Below are 15,802 nucleotides of genomic sequence, written 5' to 3' on the forward strand. Positions count from 1 at the left end.
GCACATTTACAATAGTTTCAGAACTGCTGACCATCCCGCGGTGAGGAACAGATTTCTCCGCTGGAGCGTGGTGCTCGTATACAGTTCTTTTCATCTTCGGCCTTACGGTACCCAATGAAAACATTGTTTCTGCACCTTCTTCCTTCCCCACCCTCTTTGTGTGGGGATGCGATTCTCCTGTAATAATTCTGAGACCAATTCTAACGTGTGGGGTTTTCCCCCACACCAACAAGCAATTCTCCCACACCCGCCGGGTGTCCTACCATTCAACTCAATTCTGACCCTACTAGCTAGAGAGGGCGTTGGGTCCCACAGGTCAGGGGGCTCAGGCCCACAGGACGGCCCCCGGGCCACGTCACACATCAGTGGTAGGCCCAGGCTGTCCCCCAGGCTTCAGACCCATGGGCTATAGACTGCGGGTTCCTAGTTCCTGCTCCTCGGGGGTAGCCTTGTTTAGTCTTCTAGAACGGCTCGCCGAACTGAGAGGAACGTTTTACTTACTGGATTACTGGTTTATGATCAAAGGATAGAACTCAGGAACAGCCACACAAAGAGAAGCACAGGGCAAGGCTGGGGGCACCCCTCTCCCAGCACCTCCCTGTGCTCACCCACCTCGAAGCTCTGGGAACCTTGTCCTAGTGGGTTTTGATGGAGGCCTCAGTATGTAGCCAGATTGATTACATCATTGGCCAGTGGCGACTAATTCAACCTTCAGCCCCTCTTCCCTTTCCGGAGGCTGGGGGGTGTCAAACTGAAAGGTCCAACCCTCTGATCATGAGATTGGCTCCCAGCACCCAGCCCCCACCTAGCTGCAGTCCAGAAGTCACCTTATTTATTTTTTTTTTTTTAAAGATTTTATTTATTTAACAGAGAGGACAGCCAGCGAGAGAGGGAACACAAGCAGGGGGAGTGGGAGAGGAAGAAGCAGGCTCATAGCAGAGGAGCCCGACGTGGGGCTCGATCCCAGAACACCGGGATCACGCCCCGAGCCGAAGCCAGACGCTTAACAACTGCGCCACCCAGGCGCCCCCAGAAGTCACCTTATTAACATCAACTCAAGTGCACTGGAAGGGGGTCTGGTATGAACAAGGTCCCCATTTCACCTTCAAGTCTCAGAGGATTTCAGGAACTACAAACAAGAGACCAAATATTTTGGGGTGCCTGGGTGGCTCAGTTGGTTAAGCGTCTGCCTTTGGCTCAGGTCATGATCCCGGGGTCCTGGGATCAAGCCCTGTGTTGGGCTCCCTGCTCAGCGGGGAGCCTGCTTCTCCTTGTCCCCTCTGCTCTATCTCTCTCTCTCTACCTCTCTCTGGGCCCCGCCCCTCCCCTCTTTGCAGGATCCCCGCCCATCCCTTTTGTCCACTCCTATTCTTCCATTTTTCCCTGCTCAAATTCTTTGCGTGTTAATCATCCTCCAACATCATCCACCTTGAGGACCACCCTCTCTCCTCCCCTGTACAGCCAGACACTCCTGAAGCCATGCCTTCCCTGCCCTCTGTGCCTCCTGAGTGCCCCCGCCCCTCAGCAGAACCCCTCCCCGTAGGGTCTCCACCAACATCTCCCTGCATTTCGGGCTCCAACTTGCTTGCTCTCTGCAGATTCAGTTCAGGTGGCCACACCTTCCTCCTTCCAAATGCTCTCTTCTCGTTTTCACCCTGTTCTCTCGGGCCAGTCTTTCCGTCTCCCGCTCTAGCTTCGCTCCCACCACCTGACCCTCAAGTGTTGCGGATGTTTGATGAAGACTGTTACCCTAAAACAAATGTGAGTCAGCTCCTCTGAGTCTCTCTAACGAGGCCCTTGGTCCACTTAGTCCAGTTTTGGCAAGAATCCTGCTGGGTCAGGTTAATGAAAGCGCCTACCCTTGGTATCGGATCACTTTGGCCTGCCTCCAGCAAGAATGCTGGTGAGTGTGAATCTAGCAAGTGTTGGTGAGGGAGAACTTTTTTCCTACTCTTCAGGGTCCTTCTAGCTGGACTAAGAATCGAGAAGAGACAGATCAACAGGAGAAAATAAAATTTAACGGCGCAGGCACAGGGAATCCACACAGACATGGAAACTGCAAAGACAGGCAACATGATGCTTCTATGAGCTAAGGAGGGGGTAGGTGGCTGAGGGTACAAAGGGAGAAGACCATTAGCAGGAAGGTGAAAGATGTTTAGAAAACAAAAGATATCCTCTGTGTGTGTGTGTGTGTGTGTGTGTGTGTGTGTGCGCGCGTGAGCTCTATAACCAATGTGGGACTCGAGCTCATGACCCCAAGACCAAGAGTTACATGCTCCACCAACAGAGCCAGCCATGCACCCCCAAAGGTTACCCTATTATGCAGGTAAATTTCTTGGGTAAAGAGAAATCTCTGTTAATAGCTCTCTTCCTGGTATAAGCAGGCAGGTGAGGGGGAGATACAGAGCTTTTCCCGAACCTGCCGGGTTTTGGTTGCTTTTAACTCACAATAATGCTCATGCCAAAGTGGCCTGTCTTGGGGTGGCCTGCCCCCCCCAAGAATCCTGCTTAGCCCTGATGTTTCTTCTTAGTGATTTTTTTGTCCACTGACTCCCACCCGACTTGTTGACTATGAATTTCCATTTGTCCTTGTCGTATTTCGAATTGAACTTCATCTTACCTCCCTGCTGCAAAATCCCAATGCAGCAGTCCCTTCTTGAATAAAGTCTTCCTTATCATCTTTAACAAGGGTCATGAATTGGGCCAAGGCTAAGGCCCAAGAATTCCACTTGAGTTCATACACATGACTATACGTTTACAAGCAACGCAGTGAGACTGTATAAAGGGGAAAAATTAAAAATCCAATTATCTGTCAACAAAGGAATGCGTAAGTTGTGGTATACTGATCTGAAGAGAAGAATTTGCCACTGCAAAAATACATCTCTTTGACATAAGGATTTTCTTGAGCTGGTTCTTTCTTCCTTTCTTTCTTTCCTTTTTTTTTTTTTTTTAAGATTCTATTTATTTATTTGACAGAGAGAGACAGCAAGAGAGGGAACACAAGCAAGGGGAGTGTGAGAGGAAGAAGCAGGGAGCCCGATGTGGGGCTCGATCCCAGGACCCTGGGATCATGACCTGAGCTGAAGGCAGATGCTTACCGGCTGAGCCACCCAGGTGCCCCTATTTATTTATTTCTTAAAAGATGTTATTTATTTGACAGAGAGCGAGCGAGAGAGGGAGAAGCAGGCTTTCCCACTGAGCAAGCAGCCCGATGGGGGCTTGATCCCAGGACCTTGGGATCATGACCAGAGTGGAGGGCAGACGCTTCATCGACTGAGCCACCCAGGCTCCCCTTGAGCTGATTATTTTTAAGAAAGGACAGACAGATAAGCTCTGAAAACTGAGAAGACGTCGCCCTTTTGTAGGAGACAGTGATCTATACATAGAAATCTCCCCGTGTAAGGGTGTCCTCCTCTCTGTGCCAGGAAGAGATGACTAAATTCCTAGAAACTTATCAATGGAAAAGTCAAGGACTTAAATCTGCATAACCACCTCACCCTTCTTTACTGTGTTTTTCCTGGCAATCTCCCATAACTGCACCTCCCTCCCTGTGCCACACCCCCCACCCCCCATTTTGTATTTAGCTGGTAACAGTATTTAAGGGGATGGTGGCTTGGGCCATTTCAGAATCACTCTGTTTTCCTAGGTTTCTCCCATTTATACAGAAGGTACACAAGTTATTAAATTTCTGTTTGTATATCTCCCCGTTAATCTGTCTTTTATTACAGAGGGATCTCAGCCAAGAACCTAGGAGGGTAGAGTGCAAAATATTTTTTCCGCCCCTATAATTCAACAGAATATTTTACAGCCGTTAAAGTGAACTAGGGAACTACATATATCAACATGAATACATCTTGAAAATATAATATTGAGTTAAAAAAGCAATTTGCAAAAGGATTTGTTTGGGATGATAGCATTTATGTAACACCTTAAAAACACACCGAATGATAGTATATATTCTTATGGAGACACATAGATGCTAAAAGTTTAAAAACACGAACAAGAAGCATACACATCAGCATCAGGATTATGGTTCCCTCTGCGGAAGAAGTGGAAGTTATGGGGTTTGTGTAAAGTGTTTTCTTTTCTTTTTTTAAGATTTTCTTTTTTTTTATTTGACACACAGAGAGAGCACATGCAGGCAGACGGAGAAGCAGGCTTTCCCACTGAGCAGGGAGCCCGACGTGGGGCTCGATCCCAGGACTCTGGGATCATGACCTGAGCCGAAGGCAGACTCTTCGACTGGGCCACCCGGGTGCCCCAAGTGTTTTATTTCTTAAAAACAAAATGAAACCACTCCAAACTGTAGCAAAAGTGAGTTGTGGGTATATGGCTGCGAGTCATATTGTTTCCTGTACTTTCATGTATATTAGAAATATTTTCTAATAATATTTAATGTTTTGGCTTTTTAAAAGCTGTGTAATTGCCTGAACCATGTATGCTCTGGATTTTCGAGGCAGGCTTGCCTTTACAAAGCTAGCTGTGGGTTTTAGATAAGGTGCTCGGCATCTTACCACAGAACAATGTGGATTTAAGAACCTAACTGTCAAATATAGTTACACGTAATTAAACTAAAGAAAATGGTTTATTCTGGGAACATCTACCAACTCTATTAGGGTCTTGGAAACAAGTCCCCTGAGATTTAAATCAGGGGTTGCCACTCTTGGTTACATACCCAGATCACTTGGGGGAGCTTACAGCAAAATAGGGAGTACAGCCCTACCAATTAAGACTCTGATTCAAAAGACTCAAGATGAAGCCTGGGCTTCTGCTATTTCTAAAAAGCTTCCCCAGATGATTCTAATGTGTAGCCCAGGCTCGAATCTGGCTTACATGCATGACTTAGAGAGTAAAAACTCAACCCCTCTTAGAGCAAACTTCGAAAAGCTAAACCATTCGCTTGTCTATAGTAAAGATGTATGAATGTACCTCCCTGCTCTCCGCCCTTCTCCCGCCCTACCCCGAAAGTGTCTGGCTTTAAATTTTCTTTGCGTTAAACAAGTAACAAGGTTCAAAGAAACTATGCCCCCACCAAAGCTGCTGCCCCATCCCCATCTAGCCCACTTCTCAACCTCCCCCACAGGTGACCACTTTGATTAGCTTATGTATCTTTCTAGTATTATCTTTATATACAAATCTAAGCAAACAGGAATAGACTTCCTTATTTTCCTCCCTGTGCTTTCTAAAAGGTAGTATACTATGTGCCATTCTGTGCCTTTTATTCATGTGGCAATATATTCTGGAGATGTTTCTACCTTACGACCTGGAGAGTATCTTCATTTCCCTTTTCTTATAGTTGTAAAATAGGCCATTGTGCACAAGAGAACTTTTGGGTTTTTTTAAACCAGGCTGCTTTAAGGGGCCAAAGAAATTAATCAAAGGGCAGGGATGGGAAAGGTGCAACTGAAATTTCTTTTATTATTGTAAATAACGCTGCAACAAGGGGGACCTCAGTGTCACTGTGTCAATCCCCGTCTCGACTGTGGACAAGGTTACACAAACCTACAGGCGATGAAACACTACAGATCTATACATACATAGTTATACACCATAGACCTACACATATGGTGCATTCCTTAGAAAGAAAACTTCCTCTACCCGCAGGAAGGGTGGGGGTGCAGCCAGGAACTGACAATACACAGATGAACAGGAGAAAAGACAGTTTCTTTATCCACAATCTATTTTTGAGACACTTCAGTTTAGATAGCATTTCTTGTGGCTGCAGATTGCTCACATGTTTTGCAGTTCAGAATAATTTTTGTACCACTCAGGGGGGCTAATTCCTCCAGCCTGCAATACCAATCTCCTGGTTCTGGTAACGGTGATATTAAGATGTAACCATGAATGGGGGAATCTAGTTACGACTTCGGGTGAATCTAGTTACGAATTTCAAAATAAGTTTCTAAAAATGAAAAAAACTGCTACGAGTGACCTCTGACCTACATTATTTGACACCTGTGTACTCTATCTGTGGCACAAACTGGGAGTGGGAATTCTACTGTAGCGAGTAAAAACTGAATTCAACATTCGGCTAAGTTTTCCCAAATTGTCCTTGGCAGCAGTGAAACCACACTCACCCCCACTAGTAAGTGTGTAAGGATGCCCACTTCCCTAGGGCCTGGCCAACACAGCACACTGGTCAACTTTTGGACTTCTGTGTCCATCTGACAGGCAAGCACTGTATCGCAAAGTGTTCTCATACTGGTATTTCTCCTGTGAGTTTGAGCGTCTTTTCATGTTTAAGAACCATCTATAGTTCTTTTTCTGTTTACTGTCTATTCATGTCTTTTGCCCATTTTCCTATTCAGTTGTTTTTTCTTCCCTGATTTCCAGGAGCACTACATAAGTTAAGGAAATCCTCTGGTGGAAGGGGTTGCAATTTTTTTAAAACTGGCTTGCCACTTGTCTTTTGACTTTGCCTATACAATACAAAACAGTGTTGTCATGCATTAGTCCGTGGTTTTTATGGTGCCAAAATTATTACTCTTTCTTTGGGTGATGACATCCAGCTTTTTAATGAGAATGACCTTCCTTAGTCTAAGATAATAAAGGGATCTGCCCATGCTTATTTTTAGTATTTTATATATTTAATTTTCTAATTTAATGTGCATTTTAATACTGGCTAATGACAACAGTTGCATGAACAGATGTCATTTTTTTCTAGGGTTTTTTTTTTTTTTTTAAATAAGCTCTATGCCCAGTGTGAGGCTTGAACTCATGATCCTGAGATCAAGAGTGCCATGCTCTAGTGACTGAGCCAGCCAGGCGCCCCCTAAGTCCTTTGTGACTTACAAGTCCATAAAAATCACATAATGATTCTACAGCTAGACAGAGTGCTTACCCTTGGGGTAAACGGTTCTCGACAGTATTTTTCACGTCCTTTGCACTGTTAAACGAAATTTAACTAAGAAAATTTGAAGCTCTAACCGGCTTTATTCAACGATTTGTGAATTGGGCAGCATTCCATCTAGCAAGCAGAGGAGAGCTCCACCGAGCTAAATAAAAGAAAGGTTTTCAAAGGCAGAGAAGGCATTTAAAAAAGAAGAAAGTAATTTGTTACCAAGGAGGGTGCTGTTTAGGCAAGGCTGCCCTCGCCCCTAGGGAGAGCTGAAGAGGTCTCTCAGTACATTTCCTAGTTGGACCAGGAAATTCCAAGCTCAGCCCTTAAAGGTTACATTCTTGGGAGGCTGAAACTGCAGTTAGATCAAGTGTTAAGTCTTGGTCCCCTGCCTTGGGGCCCTTAACCTAAATAACACCATTTTGGGCCTCTGGTTTTCTCTTTCACAGCACTGATTCAACTTTACAGACCCAGGAAAGGTAAAATAATATTATTTTAGAATACAATATATGTAATACATAAAAGAAGGATCTTTTAACCATCAACAAACCAGAATCCCTCTCCCTCCGATACTACTGGAAGCTAAAAAAATATTTTAAAAGCAAATCAGCGCAGTGAGGTATGATCAGATTGGTTAAAATTTAAAAAGTCATGGTGACAATGCCAACCGATGGTAAGAATGAGGCGAGAGTGGATCTCACACGCCGCCGCCGGGCACAGGAGACGACAGGACGAGCTGGAAACCTCAGCTGTTTCTGTACAACCGTGCACGTCCCATGTGACCCAGCAGCTGTGCTCTTGAGTATTTACTCAGAGAAATGAGCCCCTCAAGTTCAAAGAAAAGCCTGCACACAAATGTGCAGAGTGGCTTTATTTGTAAGAGCTGAGCCCTGGAAACAACCCGACTGTCTCTCGCAGGGGTGAATGGTGATGCACCCATGGTGTATTGCTCATGGTGGGGGGATCCACTTGGAACCCCAGGGTTGGCAGAAAAGTGGTCTTTAATCTGAAGACATATGAGATTCAACAAACGCAGAAAAAAAAAAAGCCTTCTCGGAGCTTCCCTGATCTGTCTAAAAGCAGTAAGTTTTGGGAAAGGAGCCTGCCAGAAATCCCTTCTTGGGGGAGTTTGGTGGAAAGAGCACCAACATCTGTCTAGACAAATATCATCACCAACTTTCTTATCTCCCACCTGTTCTCCTGAAAAAGCCATGCCTCTCCTAAAAGAACCCTCTTTGTTTTTCCCTTAGAATCCGTTTCTCCCCCTTCCCTTGTCCCTACTAAGGTGTACATAGCTTTTAACCTTCACCTTGGAAAGAGCCAGCTACTGCTTTTGCTGGCTACCCTACGCAGACGAAATAAACCTCTTCTTCGAGTTAATGGTTTTTGTCCGTCTAATTTCCAGACTCTAGCTTCTGACCCAAGAGACAGAGGAGAAGATTTTCCTCCTCTACAAGGGAATATTGCTCGGCAATAAAAGGAACAAACCACTGATTCAGGCAACAACTTGTTCGCGTCTCAGGAGAATTACGCTGAATGTAAAAGCCAGTCCCAAAGGTTACAGAGCTAGGATTTCATTTATCTAACATTCTTGAGATGATACAATTATACAGATGGAGAACAGAAGCACTAGGTCGCCAGGCCTTAGGGATGTCATGCAGTTAAACAAGGGGAACGCAAGGGACCTTTGCGAGGATGGAAATGTCCTGTAGCTTGACCATGGAGGTGCATACGTAAACACACATGTGATGAAACCGCACAGGACTAAATATGTACATTTACAGGTGAAACTAGAGATTTCTGAGTAAGTCTGATGGATGGTCTTGATGTCAGTATCTTGGCTGTGATATTGTACTGGAGTTTTTGTAAGATGGTACCACTAGCGCACAGTGGATGAAGAGTATGCAGGATTCTCTTTGTGCTCCTTCTGACAACTGCATGAAGGTCTATGATTACCTACAGAAAACAAAGTTTTAAAAAATTCTATCGCTGTCCCCCCGCCCAAATTAAACAGATCGCTTTAAAATTAGAGAAACCAAATGCTATAGCTTTACCATCACAGAAATTCATATGGCTTATGAGAATTAGGTCAACAATTTAGAAGAATGAAAAAAAGTTAAACAGTGTATCTCTTCCAATTTGCACCTGTTTCTAAAACATGTCAATTTAAGACCTATTCTAGCAGGAAATAGTAGCAAAGAGGGGAAGGTCCTCCCTGCCACGATTTTATATAATAAATACAAGGCAGGATGCCTGGGTGGCTCAGCAGGTTAAGCGTCTGCCTTCGGCTCAGGTCATGATCCCAGGGTGCTGGTATCAAGTCCTGCATCAGGCTCCCTGCTCAGTGGGGAGCCTGCTTCTCCCTCTGCCCGCAGCTCCCCCTACTTGTGCATGCTCTCTCTCTCTCTCTCTCCCGGACCAATAAATAAATAAAATCATTAAAAAAATAAATAAATACAAGGCAAGGTTAAATGCCAATGTGCTTAATTATGCTCATTGCTTGTTATTGCTTTAGCTTAATTAACCTAATCAAAATGAAAACTGTGATTTTTGTAATGTTTTTATGCTCCTTGGGATATAAGGATCAATATAGTATATAAACAGTTTTGCAGGTTTATGCGACAACTGTAACTGACACAGACAGGGCCCTGTTATGTAAACAGCCAGCCACATTTTTCTTCTACTGCGTTGGCTCTGTGGTAGGAGGAGGCAGTCCTGCAAAAACAGCTACTTTCCCTTACAGGAAAGCAAGAGGAGGGAGGCGGAGGCGGTGACGAGAGGATTTGATTGTTAATGGGGGCTTTATCGATCACGTCTATGTTCTTCAGTAAAGTAGATGACGCAGTGTTTCTTCCCCACTTTCTAATGGAGGATTCCCATCTTCTTCTAGATAGAACTTTCACTGAATTCTGACGAAATCCAGGATATCCATTTTAAGATCTGATTTAAGTACTGCATATCCCACTTCAAATGTGCAGTTGATCCTTTCTCTACTGTCCTATCCTTGAGCCAACTTCTTCACCAGAACCCCGCGGACCTGTTTGTTTTCTCCATAACCAGTAGCTTCAGTGCTAGGTGTCCTCCGGAACTACTAAAAAGGTAGCCCTTCCCTTCCACCAGTCTGGGGCTCCTCCTTCCAGTATCTACTGGTTCCTAACAATGCCACCACTTTCTAGAATAATATACAAGAGACTGTCTCAGGAGAGGGTAAAATAAACCAAGATGGGGCCCAGTGCCGGGGAATCTACATAAAGGAGATCTGTTTGCCTTTATGTGGCCCTGGCCAGGTCAGCAAGCTCTCTTTCCAAAACTACCCCTTCTTCCAAAGAAATCTAACAAGATGGGATTATTAATGAACTTAAAACAATTTTTCTTTAAAGTAGGCTCCATGCGGGGGGGGGGGGGGGGGCTGAACCTACAACCCTGAGATCCAGACCTGAGCTGAAATCAAGAGTTAGACGCTCAACCGACTGAGACACCCAGGCGCCCTTTAAAAACAATTTTTAATTGTGCAATTAACTTGGGTCCAACACCTTACCAGATATGCGAATTGCCTTTCTTTTCAGATAAACCAGGTTAGTAGCAGAAGCAGTTAACACAGAGGTCAAGGGACCAGTGTTCCAGACCAGGAGTTGCACACTGAAATGCCTGCAGGGGCTGGTGGATACTGAAAGGAATGAAGGGAGCCTCAGAACCTAAAGCAATTCTCTATCCTTAAATAGACCCAGTTCACACCCTGTCTCAACTTGTATTCAGGCATCTCCAAAAGCTGGCCCTGGGTTCCTCTACAATTCTCAGAACGTCCTGCCTCTGCTCCCTGTGGGCTGTTTTCTTTACTCTATCTGGCAGGTGTTCTGCTGGTACTTTTGCTCTTAAGACTGGACTTAAATACCCTTTTCTCCTTTTGCTCCAGTTCTAAATAAGCCTATTTCTCCCAGTTCCTCCTCTAAGGGATACCCCAGATTAATTCTCCTCTTTGCTTTGCCTGTCTTCAACAGTCCCCCCAAATGGTCTGTGATATACCCCAAAGTCTCAGACCTGTATCTCTGGCTCTGATTTTTCTACTAGTTTCCAGATCCCTTTCCTGTTCAGCATCCAAAATGCTTCCAGTCATAAGTTTAATGGACACTTTTAGAAGTCTGGAGTCTAAAGCCAAATAAATCATTTTCCTTTCTGTTCCCCCTAAACTGTTTTCCTCCAGACACCCCAATCTTTGTGCATCACTCAGCCACTCCATTCAGAAAATGTGGCATCCATCTAATTCCTCCATTTCAAGATAGTGACCAAATCTTCCCAAGTCTTCCTTTATGAATGCATCCGCCATGCTAGCCATCAGTGGTATCATCTTAGCTGAGGGCTTTTCCCACCACAGGTGAACTTCTGAAGTGGTCTAAGCGGTACCTAACTTTTTGGGTTCCCTATGCAAGGTACTAACCGTTTTAACTGGTTAGGACCCTCTGGCAAACAGCAGCTCAGGATCTCAATGGCTGCTGCTGAAATCTTGAAAATCAATTTCTGTGGTCAACAAATGGGGTGTGGCAACTAGTAGGATGAGAGACAGTTTTCTACCAGGTTATAAGGAGAAAGGCCACATTTCCCCACCCCCAAGGAACACGTGCGGAGCACAGGTTCTGAACAGGGGCACACTTTTACCCCCAGGGAACATCTGGCAATGCCTGCAGACATTTTTTAAGATAGTGCCAAAACTGAGAAACCCTGGTCCAGCACTTAGGAAAAGGGGAGTCAAGGCAATGTAAGCCCGAGACAAGGCTGGTATGAAAGGATCCTGAAAGAAAGGAGAAAGCATCTTATGGTGGTCAGAGAAGATCGTTATGGTTCCTTAGTCTTCTTGGCAGCAGAGAGAAAAAAAGGTGGATAACAAGGTTTTATTTGCATTTGCAAAAAAAAAAAAACACAAAAAACAAAAAAACCCCAAACAAACCACTACTGCCATTTCTGTACTGATGAGTAATAACATTATGAACATTATTTCAATAAACAAAAGGGCTGTCATCTGGGAATGTGGGCAACCCTGTTGGAGCAACACGCACTGTTGCAGGAACAAGTACGGACCTAACCATCTAACATGATAGAGACTTGTCAGTTAAACTCATTGCATCAAACTGCAAACTTCCCACACTGGCAAGCCTAGAAGAATTATTTCTTAAACAAGTCAGTATATTCCGACATCTACACCTTGGCTCATACATCTCCTTGGACTATAATCTCCAGCTCTCTGCTGCTTTACCTAAACCTAAGCCATCCTTTCTTTTGATGCTCAGTTCCAGCCCCTCCTTCTAGAAGCACAACTGTCCACAATATTTATCTAACACTGGCAATAAATAAAATCTTCTATTGTCCAAATGGCATTTCTTAACACATATACCTGGTCTCTCCAATTAAAAATGTAATTTCCTTGAGGCCAAGGACTCTGCTGTAAACTTATAGACCCCTAACAGTCATCAGAGGACTTTGCACAGAGCAAAGACACCCTCACCCCTCCTGGAGTTACTGGTAATGGATTCTGCCTGTATTCACAGTGAGCGTTTACTGAGTATTTACTATGTGCCAAGAGCTGTTCTAAGCAGTTAACATCGAACATCTCCCTTAATACTACTTTCTCCCCACTTTGCAGGAAAAGAAACAGAGGCACAGAATGGGACAGTAACTTGTCTTAAGGTTGTCCCACTACGAGGTGGTGGAGAGGATTCAAACTCAAGTACTCTGACTCCAGGGCCTGGGTTTATGGCACATGAACAATTTCTGCTTATGCATGTCCTAAGATCTCACAGCCGAGATAACACATATGTTCAAAAAAAGTGCTGCTGGCTTTCTTGAATGGCAAAAAGCTGAACAAGATACTGGAACTGCTTAACTAGATATGTAACTGGCAGACCTTTATAGGGTTAACCGAACAAGGAAATGTCACATCAAGAATATTTAAAAAAAATTTTTTTAATATTTTAAATATTTTAATATTTAATATAAATAAAAATACAAATATTTTTAAATATTTTAATATTTAATATAAAAAATAAATAAAAAATTATTTAAAAAAATAAAAATATTTTTTAAAAATGATCTCTTGTGAAATATCAACTTGCCTAAAATGTTTTGGAACCACACGGTGACCAATACAAATTGGGTCATAACATAATGGGCAGGTTAGGTCTAACATATCTGCAGGGACAACAAAGTCCTTCTGAGAAGGCAAGCGTGGCTGAGTGCCCCTGCTGTGACCTGACTACTGGGTGACAAGAGCACACTGAACACTCACTACCTCCCAGGTCCTCATCTGTGAGATGAAGACACTAATACCTGCTTAATAGGAAGAGGATATTAGGTGGAGGATGCAAAATGCTGTCCCTGGCCTATCATAAATTCTGCCTTTCCATTTATCTTTTTCTTTCTTTCTTTCTTCTTCTTCTTCTTCTTTTTTTTTTTTTTTTTTTAAGATTTTACTTATTTGAGAGAGAGAGAGTGACAGACAGCATCCGTCGGGGAGAGGGAGAAGCAGACTCCCCACTGACCAGGGAGTCTGATGCGGGACTTGATCCCAGGATCCCAGGATCATGACCTGAGCCGAAAGCAGATGCTTAACCTACTGAGCTACCCAGGCACCTCTCTGTTTATCTTTAGCCCTACTTTGCAATTCTCTACCCTCCATGCCACCTGCTGTGACAGAAATAAAACCAGATCATAGCTGATTCTGTATCTCCAAGGCTCAAAACCTTCAAGGGGTCTCAACAATCCAAAGGATAAACTCCAGCATTCCTTAAAATGCCCCAGTCCCCTTCTGTTGCAGTGTTTTCCCCAATTCTCTTCTCCTAAAATCTAAATTCAGCTCCCAAAGAGCTTCCCTCTCCCCTAATGGTTCTGATCATTGCTCCCTTTTCTGAACCCACAGGCAAACTGTGGACCCCTGGGATTTGTACATCTACATAATATCAGATTTGTTGGTTACAGTTCTCATCTCTCCACTAAAAGAGAAACTTCTAGAAAGTAAGTGTTCAGGGTCTTTATTATATCTGCCATAGCACACGATGCCTCATGCATGGCAATAATAAGAGCTAACATTTAATGACAGCTGACTCTACACCTGGCACTGTTTTAAGTGCCTCACATCCCCCTATGGCTAGGTGCTATTATTCTTCCCATTTATAGATCAAGACACCAAGATCCACAGAGATTAAGTAACCTGTCCAAGATTATACTGCTAGGAAGTGACAGAGCCTGTGTTCAAACCCAAGCAATCACGCTGCAAAACCCACATTCTTAACCACGATGCTACAGTCAACATCCCATCAATTACATTAGCTAATTAATGTAAATGAGCTTTAAAAAATATGAAGGACGATAAGCACCATAAACCGGCAAATCCAAATAAAACAGGTCTCCACTATCTCTAAGGAAGGGGAGGCAGTAGGGCATCAAGGTTACCATCAGACTGGAATTTGAACACCAGCTCTATCACTTTCTGGCTGAGTGAAGCCGAGCAAGTCACCTGATCTTTTTCAGCATCAGCCCCTGCAGCCGACAGATTAAACTACTACTGTGTGGGATGGTTTTAAGAATTAAATGAGATCAGGGGTGCCTGGGAGGCTCAGGCAGCTAAGCGTCTGCCGTCGGCTCAGGTCATGATTCAGGAGTCCTGGGATGTAGCCCCGATGTGGGCTCTTGCTCAGCAGGAAGTCTGCTTCTCCCTCTCCCTCTCTCTCCCCCTCCCCCTCCTTGTGCTCTCTCTCGCTCACTCTCTCTCAAATAAATAAATAAAATCTTTAAAAAAATTAAATGAGATGACTCAGGTAGATCCAAGAACAAGTCTGCCACACAGTATGTGGTCAATAAGGGTTGACTCTAAAACAAGAGTCAAACTGCGAAGCCCTGGGAACTTTCTTTGCTAAGCTATTAAACAACTATAAAATAGTACTGAATAGTGCCTTGAAGGCTTATTTCTTTGCAGCAATTTACTAATCACTTTAGTAATTTTCTTAATACCCCAAGCCAATAAAACAATCAAATAACATTAACTACCTCTAATTAAAAAGAGTCCTGCCTCTGGGGATAGTGCTCGCTGAAGAAGCACTTTGGTTTTTTTTGTTGTTGTTTTGTTTTTAAAAAAGATTTTATTTATTCGACAGAAAGAGACAAAGAGACAGGGAACACAAGCAAGGGGAGTGTGAGAAGGAGCAGCAGGCTTCCCGCCAAGCAGGAAGCCTGATGCAGGGCTGATCCCAGGACCCTGGGATCATGACCTGAGCGGAAGGCAGATGCTTGACGGCTGAGCCACCCAGGTGCCCTGAAAAAGCACTTTGAAGAGCCTTAAATCCTTAAAGCAAATGCAAAGAATGAAAAAGTTCACAGCAAAGAAGTCAAGTTGCCAACGAAGTGGAGCGTATCCAAAATGTGAAGGTTTTCTGGAAAGCATGTCCTCGGATTAAAAACTGAAGAGTGGAAATGTTTAAGGTAACGAGAAAACTCTGACAATGTATCAAAGAGGGCCAGTCCTGAGAGCGGAATTGGGTACAACAGGTGGATATTCCTGCGAGGCAGGTTTAAGTTCAAGTTCGATGAAGCGGGGTGGAAATGGGCACCCCTCAGCCGGGCTGAGCTCACCCATGGGAGATGCTGGGGCCCCAATCATGAGATAAGGGGCAGAGAGAATTCTTTAACTGGTTGGTAAGTCTGACCAACTCCGAGGTCCCTTCCTAACGTCGGAGCAGGGAGGCAGAAGAGAAGACAGGGAAACGCTCTGCTCAGAAAGAGACCGCGCCTGTATTTTCACTCTTTTTTGTTAAAATTGGGGGTGGGGTGAAATGTAGTAACTGGGGAAACGTGGCATCGGAGAGGTGACATCTCTGCAAAATGCCCCGAAAGATCCTAAATTCCGAGGTTCCCACGGCCCAATGGCTTGCAAATGACATCTAGCAACTGTGGCTCTCCGACTCCACTCGTGATGCTTGC

General features: G+C 44.2%; 1 protein-coding gene across 2 annotated transcripts in view; it reads right to left on the reverse strand.

Moving 5' to 3' along the window:
* The window catches only part of ACADSB (acyl-CoA dehydrogenase short/branched chain), a 38,871-nt gene that overhangs the window by 22,499 nt on the left and 570 nt on the right, over nt 1–15,802 (reverse strand). The window lies entirely within an intron of this gene.

The sequence above is a fragment of the Ursus arctos genome, unplaced genomic scaffold, assembly GCF_023065955.2.
Source record: "Ursus arctos isolate Adak ecotype North America unplaced genomic scaffold, UrsArc2.0 scaffold_7, whole genome shotgun sequence".
Taxonomy (NCBI): domain Eukaryota; kingdom Metazoa; phylum Chordata; class Mammalia; order Carnivora; family Ursidae; genus Ursus; species Ursus arctos.